Source organism: Bos taurus, chromosome X (assembly GCF_002263795.3).
Source record: "Bos taurus isolate L1 Dominette 01449 registration number 42190680 breed Hereford chromosome X, ARS-UCD2.0, whole genome shotgun sequence".
NCBI classification, from domain to species: domain Eukaryota; kingdom Metazoa; phylum Chordata; class Mammalia; order Artiodactyla; family Bovidae; genus Bos; species Bos taurus.
The window spans coordinates 137,268,748-137,276,425 of NC_037357.1; the positions used below are offsets into that span (position 1 = coordinate 137,268,748).

At 40.5% G+C, this 7,678-nt stretch overlaps 1 long non-coding RNA gene across 1 annotated transcript in view; it reads left to right on the top strand.

Moving 5' to 3' along the window:
• Positions 1 to 7,372, top strand: part of LOC132344372 (uncharacterized) — a 168,726-nt gene extending 161,354 nt beyond the window's left edge. Inside the window, exons 3-4 of the long non-coding RNA XR_009493635.1 lie at positions 866 to 965; positions 6,086 to 7,372. This is a non-coding gene — a long non-coding RNA (uncharacterized lncRNA). The remainder of the gene's footprint in view (positions 1 to 865; positions 966 to 6,085) is intronic.
• Positions 7,373 to 7,678: the final 306 nt, after the last annotated feature.

The following is a 7,678-nucleotide window of genomic DNA, read 5'->3' on the forward strand; positions in this document are numbered from 1 at the left end:
TTAACATGTGGGTTCTTTACTAGGAATTGCTTGTCAGGGCATCCCTCAGAGGAGTCTATATTGTTTTGTTTTGGAAATTGAAGTACAGTTGATGTACAATATTATAGAAGTTAGCGATGTACCATATCAGTTCAGTTCAGTTGCTCAGTCGTGTCTGACTCTTTGCGACCTCATGAATTACAGCACGCTAGGCCTCCCTGTCCATCACCGACTCCTGGAGTTCACTCCAACTCACGTCCATCGAGTCAGTGATGCCATCCGGCCATCTCATCCTCTGTCGTCCCCTTTATCTCCTGCCCGCAATTCCTCCCAGCATCAGAGTCTTTTCCAATGAGTCAACTCTTCGCATGAGGTGGCCAAAGTACTGGAGTGTCAGCTTTAGCATCTATATGTAGATGCTATGGTAGTATATGTACCATATAGTGATTTCCAATTTTTGTATACTCCATTTATAGTTATAAAATATAGGCGTTATTTCCTATGTTGTACCATATATCTTCGTATACTGTTTATCTTATACATAGTATTTTCTACCTCTTACTCCCTGCTTGTTACCTTACCCCTCCCCTCCTTCCCACACTACCCATCACTAATTTGTTTCTGTATCTGTGTATTTGCTGATTTTTTGTTATATTCACTAGCCTATTTGATTTTTTAGATTTCACATGTGATATCATACAGTATTTGTCTTTCTTCAACTTTATTCACTAGGCTGAATGCCTTCAAAGTTCATCCATGTTGCTGCAAATGGCAAAATTTCAACATTTTTATGGTTGCATAGTATCTCATGTGTGTGTGTATGTGTGTGTACACTATGACTTCTTTATGTTTAGAATGTTATATTTTAATTTCATATTTTCAACAGGAGAAAATTCTGATCTCCTACCATACTCAAGTATTCCTCCCAAGTTCATCTCTACAATTTCATCTTGCCTTGTGGATATAACCTAGTCTCACTACAGTGGGTAAGATTTCTGCCTTACATGTAGCTCCTGATACTAATATCCATGCTCTTTCAACCTTCCTCCTGAACTTATCCATGCATTAGGGAACCTAGATTAAAGAAACCATGGGTAAACTCTCTCTAAATAATTCTCAGTTTGCTCTCAGGATGATGCCAGCCCTATTAATTAAAAAAAAAAAAGTAAATGGATAGATATTGATTAGAGGTATAAAGATACAGATAATGAACTGAACCTCTATAACCGAACTGAACTCTAGAGCTGAAGTGAAAGATGAGCTTTTAAAAGTATTATCTGAGATACAACAAAAGTTCACATGTTTTAGGGGTACAGTTGATAAGCTTTGGATGAATAGAACTGTGATATCTTTTCCTTAATCAACATGGCGAGCATATCTGTCAAGTTCAAAACTATCCTTGGGCTCCTTGGTCATCCTTCCTTGCTCCCCGTTTAACCTTCTCCCACCCAGTCCTGGGAACACAGTCTTCAGTTTTCTGAAACCAAAATAAATTATTTTTTCTTTAGAATTTTCCCAAAAATTGAATCTCTGTGTGTGTGTCTGGCTTCTTTCACTTAGCATATTTATTTTAATAATCTTCTTTATTTTTTGTAGACTGTGTTCCCATTTACTCCTGTATGTATTATCTTGCTTGGGCAAAGTGATATGTGGGTGCTTAGTCACTAAGTGTGTCCAATTCTTTTGCAGCCCCATGGGCTTTATCCCACCGAGCTCCTCTGTCCATGGGATTTCCCAGGAAGGAATACTGGAGTGGCTTGCCATTTCCTCCTTCAGGGAAACTTTCCCAACCCAGGGATGGAGCACACACCTCCAGCATTTGCATATGCATCCTTTACCTCTGAGCCACCAGGGAAAGTGTGGATTTATTCCATTTATCCATTCAAATGTTGATGGATACAGGTTCCTAGACAAATCTTTGTCATGAACTCAGCCATCTTATCTCCTAGATAGACACTTAGGGGTAGAAGTACTGGATCTCAATACCTTAGGATTTTAGAGTCCTACCAACAGTAAATGGAACTACCTTGGCTCCAGATTTTTGCCAGGACTTGATGTGACCACTTGCTTTCCTTTCAGATATCATAACAAGTGCACAATGGCATCCAGTTACAGTTGTAACTTCCATCACTTAAAGAAATAAAGAGACATCTTATAATGTCTGTACTTCCCATTTGTCTATTTTCTTTGATTAAGTGTCTCTGCAAGTCATTTGGCCATGACCCAGTAGGTTATGTGTTTCCTTATTTTAAAGGTTGAAGATTGTTAATGTATTTTGGATACAAGTCCTTTTTTCAGATAGAAGATATGCAAATATTTTTCCCCCTGGTCACAGGCTTCTCTTACCCTTCCTTAAGGGTATCCCTGAGGTTTGTAAACATTTCCGTGTTGAGCAAGATCAGGTTACTAATGTACTGTTTCCAGTGAGTGACTCTGCCTAGGTGTATTTTGTCATCAGTAACCTTAGTTTTAGGTCACAGAGCTTTTCTCCCGTGCTTTACCTCTAGAGCATTTCTTGCTCTAGGTCTTACATATAGGTCTATAAATCTCTCTGTGCTAGTTCTAAAACACAGAGTGATGAATGAAGTTCTTTATTATTTTTTTCTGGCCAATGGATATCCAGTTTTTACAACAACTTTGCTCCACAAATTTATTATTTTCCACTGAATTTCCCTTGTACTTTTATGCACAGTCTGCGTGTATATTTCTGTACCCCACACAGGTTTCATTTTTGTTTTCCTTTGTTGTCCCCCATTCTTTATTTGTGTTTGAGACGGCATTAAATTAGACAATTGAAAAACGAGGGTCATATGACTAGCTTTCAACAAGTTCGTGTCATAAGCATTAAGTGTTCATGGTTCACAAACTTGTGAATATAAGACTACTCATCCATGTATAGATCATTACAGTATTATGTTTGCTACGTTTTGAACCTAAAGCAAATAATCATAGAGTAAATGCTTGAGACTTGCAGAGTCCTTAACATAAGCAGATACCCAGTTTCAAACACAAAGCTTTATTGACTTAAATGAATCCTTTGCTGTTTTTATTTAGCCGCTCAGTAGTGTCTGACTATTGCAACCCCATGGACAGTAACCTACAACCCACAAGGCTCCTCTGTCCATTGGATTTTCTGGGAAAGCATACTCGCATGGGTTGCTATTCCCTTCTCCAGGGGATCTTCCTGATCCAGAAATTGAACCTGGGTATTCTGCATTGCAGGCAGATTCTTTCCTGACTGAGCAATCAGGTGTTTTTGTTTAGTTACAATTACCTGAAGAGATCCTGTGATTTAAAGAAAGAGGTAATGAACAGTATGGTGACTGTAATTAATAATATAACATGTATACTTGTCATTCACTTAGAACATAGCTTTTAAATGTTTTTATCTCACTCACAACACACGCACAGGGTAACTACGTGATGAGACAGACGTGTTCCTTCACTTGTTTCTTACTAAAATCGCGAGTGGCTTTTACTTTTTGATTGCACCTTCCTTACTCCTTGCTGCTGCTGCTAAGTCACTTCAGTCGTGTCCGACTCTGTGCGACCCCACAGACGGCAGCCCACCAGGTTCCCCCGTCCCTGGGATTCTCTAGGCAAGAACACTGGAGTGGGTTGCCATTGCCTTCTCCAATGCATGAAAAGTGAAAGTGAAGTCGCTCAGTCGTGTCCGACTCCTAGTGACCCCATGGACTGCAGTTTACAGGCTCCTCCGTCCATGGGATTTTCCAGGCAAGAGTACTGGAGTGGGATGCCATTGCCTTCTCCATCCTTACTCCTTAACTCCTGGAAAACTTTAAGAGTACACTGATGCACACTGATTAAACTCAATCCTGTTGCTATTGTATTGTTCAGGCCCTCAGTTGTGTCCAACTTTTTGCAACCTCATGGAATTCAGCACCCTAGGCTTTCATTTTTACCATCTCCCAGAGTTTGCTCATACTCATGTCTGTTGAGTTGGTGATGCCATCCAACCATCTCATCCTCTGTTGTCCCCTTCTCCTCCTGCCTTCAATCTTTCCAAGCATTAGGGTCTTTTCCAATCAGTTGGCTCTTCGCATACAGTGGCCAAAGTATTGGAGCTTCAGTGTTGGCATCAGTCCTTCCAATGAATATTCAGAATTGATTTCCTTTAGGATGGACTGGCTTGATCTCCTTGTAGTTGCAGGGACTCTCAAGAGTCTTCTCCCACACCACAGTTCAGAAGCATCAGTTCTTTGGTGCTCAGCTTTCTTTTTGGTCCAACTCTCACAGCCATACTGGAAAAACCATAGCTTTCATTACACAGATGTTTGTTGGCAAAGTAATGTGTCTCCTTTTTAACACACTACCTACATTTGTCATAGCTCTTCTTTGAAGGAGCAAGTGTCTTTTAATTTCATGGCTGTAGTCACCGTGCCATAGATCCACAATGCCGTAGTATCAGATGGATATATTGTCAACTGGGAGAAAGACCTTGAAAATAGTTTTTGAAGATAAAATATTTTTTAGTGGCTCATGTTTCCTGTTTCCTGTTTGCTGCCTAACACTTTCATTATTTAAACTGCAGCTACTTCACTTTAAATTCTTGAAACTATTTTAGTGGTCTGTCTCCCTGGTCACACTTTTTATTGTACCTCATTATTATATTTAAGAGCATTTGTATAAACCTTCCTTTCAATCGATAAGAAGTCTGTTTGTATTGCAAAGGGCTTTGAGTAATGTCTCTTCCATTAGTCTTATGTGCAAAATGGAAGAGGGTTTTATGATTAACACCTGAACGTGTGTCTGTCCACACGATACTATCTGCTTCAGTCAGCAAAGTTGCATTGTCATTTAGTAAGTTTTGATTTTGGCTGCATTTCTCCTGTGACCTGCCACCTATCCGTACTCAGTTTTTTATTTTATTTTCATGTGGTGCAGAAACCTGAGAGCTCAGGGTTATATAGAGTGCCAGGTACACATGTTCCCATAGACTCTTCTAGCAAAACAACTTGAGGAATAGGAACCCACATAGACACCTAAATGAAATTATTATTATTATTATTTACAGTAGTTTGGAGGTGATGTGTAGCAGGGCATGAAACAGTTCCTATTGCCAAATTTTCAAAATGTATTTATGAACTGCCCCTTTTACACCAGAGCAAATAAAAGAATGATGTTAGAACAAGGCATACATTCAGAGAATGGAGCTGAGGGCTGGAGTCCCTGAAAATAAATGAGGTGCTCACAGCAGTGGTGGTGAATGGTGACAGAGAAAACAAATTCTATTCTGTCCCAAATAAAGACTAAAAATTATCGTTTTCCTTGCCAGCATAATGTCAGTTCAGTTCTCTTCAGTCGCTCAGTCATGTTCGACTCTTTGCAACCCCATGAACCACAGCACGCTAGGCCTCCCTGTCCATCACCAACTCCTGGAGTTTACCCAAACTCATGTCCATTGAGTTGGTGATGCCATCTAACCATCTCATCCTCTGTCAAGCATAATGTAGGTGCTTTGAAATATTTCAGCTAACTGAGAAATGCTTTATTTCGCATAAAGTCTTCTTTGGCTTCCCTGATAGCTCAGTTGGTAAAGAATCTGCCTGCAATGCAGGAGACCCTGGTTTGATTCCTGGGTTGGGAAGATCCCTGGGAGAAAGGAAAGGCTACCCACTCCAGTATTCTGGCCTGGAAAATTCCATGGACTGTATAGTCCATGGGGTTGCAAATAGCGACAGGACTGAGCAACTTTGACTTACTTACTTACTTACTATAAACTTTCTTCAAGGGATCTGTTTATGAAACAATTGAAAAAATTATATTATAAAATGTTGTGAGGTAGACAAATGTAGAACACAAATATGTATACATTACCAAAAGCAAAAAAGTAAAGAGGAAGAAACTATTTGGATTAAATACCAAAAGCCAGAAAGTAAAGAGGAAGAAAATATTTGGATTAGTTAAAAAACTGTTTGGATTAAATGGAATAAACTATTTGGATTAAACTATTTGAAGGATGAAAATAAATATGGAAGGGTGAACAGTGTGGCCTTAAGCAGAAATGTGGGTATTTGGCCTGAATGTTAGGTTGGCATCAGTATTTTGTTTTGTTTTGTTTTGTTTTTGCTGTGTCAACTCTTAGTTGCTCCAGGCCACCCATGATCTTGGTTCTCTGACCGTGCATGGAACTCAACATTCTGTGATTTAGAAGGTGGAGTCTTAACCGCTGGACCACCAAGACAGTCCCTGCATCAGTATTGTTGAATTTCAAGACAAGAATCATGTAAGATTTGTTTTTTTTTTTTTTTTTAACTCCCTGGAAATTGCTAAAAATGTTGAAGCACGAAATGACACGGTGAAGTGAGTTTACCTGGATTCTGAACAAAGGGCACCTTGGGCATGGTGTGAGCTGTGTTGCTAAGCTTCCGGGCAATGGTAGACTTGTGTCTTGAGAATATTTACTTCTGATGAGACACAGCAGGGGAGTGGCGTTTCATCTGAGACATAAAGTAGCAGGAGGAATTCACTGTGGTTCTGGACTCCAGTTCTGCGCCCCCGCCCCTGGTTCCCTGCAGGGTGAGAGCGCCCGCTGACCTCAGATTACCGTGTGTCTTGCTGATAGGTCACCACATGGCTGGTGGGATCCTGAGGTATATGTGTGTGTGGCAGGGAGACACACCACACTGGGAGCCGAGTCCTGCAGTTCTTTTCATTCTGTTGAGGGTTACTGGTGCCCTCCTGGCTTCCTTTTACTGCTTTATAAAAACAGAATGGAACTATCATTGATTTCTATTGTTGTGTGAGTTTCTGCCATGCAGCAGTGATTCAGTTACACATATACACAACGTCTAGTGTTTTTCAGAGTCTGTCCCATTATAGATCGGAATGAGATATTGAATATAGTTCCCTGTGCTGTGCAAAAGCACCTTGTTGTTCCTCTCACTGCTTCTGGCTCATCTTTAGAATGTTCTAGAACCCTGCTTGTCCTGGGACCTCATCATCTGTTGGCCTGCATGCTCCTGCAGTGACAAGCAAAGTGTCTTTCAGCATCCCTCTGTCTCCTTTAGGAGATTTGGAGGAAATAGCTCAATATCTATATACAGCATAAGGTGTGACAGGTTGTCGGAAGCCAGCATGAGGAGCTTTGTCCGTGACAAAGGTCATGAGGAAGGAGGCTCGACATACACAAAGGCGGGATCGAGCCTCAGGAGTCCCCCTGGAAATTTTCGGACATCTACCCCCATAACCAGAGCCTGCCTACTTTACTACTTTGTGCTCCCACCTACACCTCTGACTTTACGGGGGGCTGTTCCCCACCACCTCTTTCGGAGAAGGAGTTAACTTAGAGCTCCAGTTAATAAAAACTCCTGGGCGTCGCAAGAGTGTTTCAATCTACAAACTCCTCTGAAGCTTTTCTAGCCTGTCTAACAGGCTGTCTGGCCACATGTGATTTTTTATAGCCTCTTCACCATGAGAGGCACGAAATGTTTTAAACCTTTTAAAAACAGGTTTTTTAGAAAAGTTAGAAAACTATTAGTATAGTATAGTGGGCTGATTAAAAATTGTATTGGTGAAGGGTTATTTTTTATTTTTTTTTTTATTTTATTCTTAAACTTTACATAATTGTATTAGTTTTGCCAAATATCAAAATGAATCCATCACAGGTATACATGTGTTCCCCATCCTGAACCCTCCTCCCTCCTCCCTCCCCATACCATCCCTCTGGGTCGTCCCA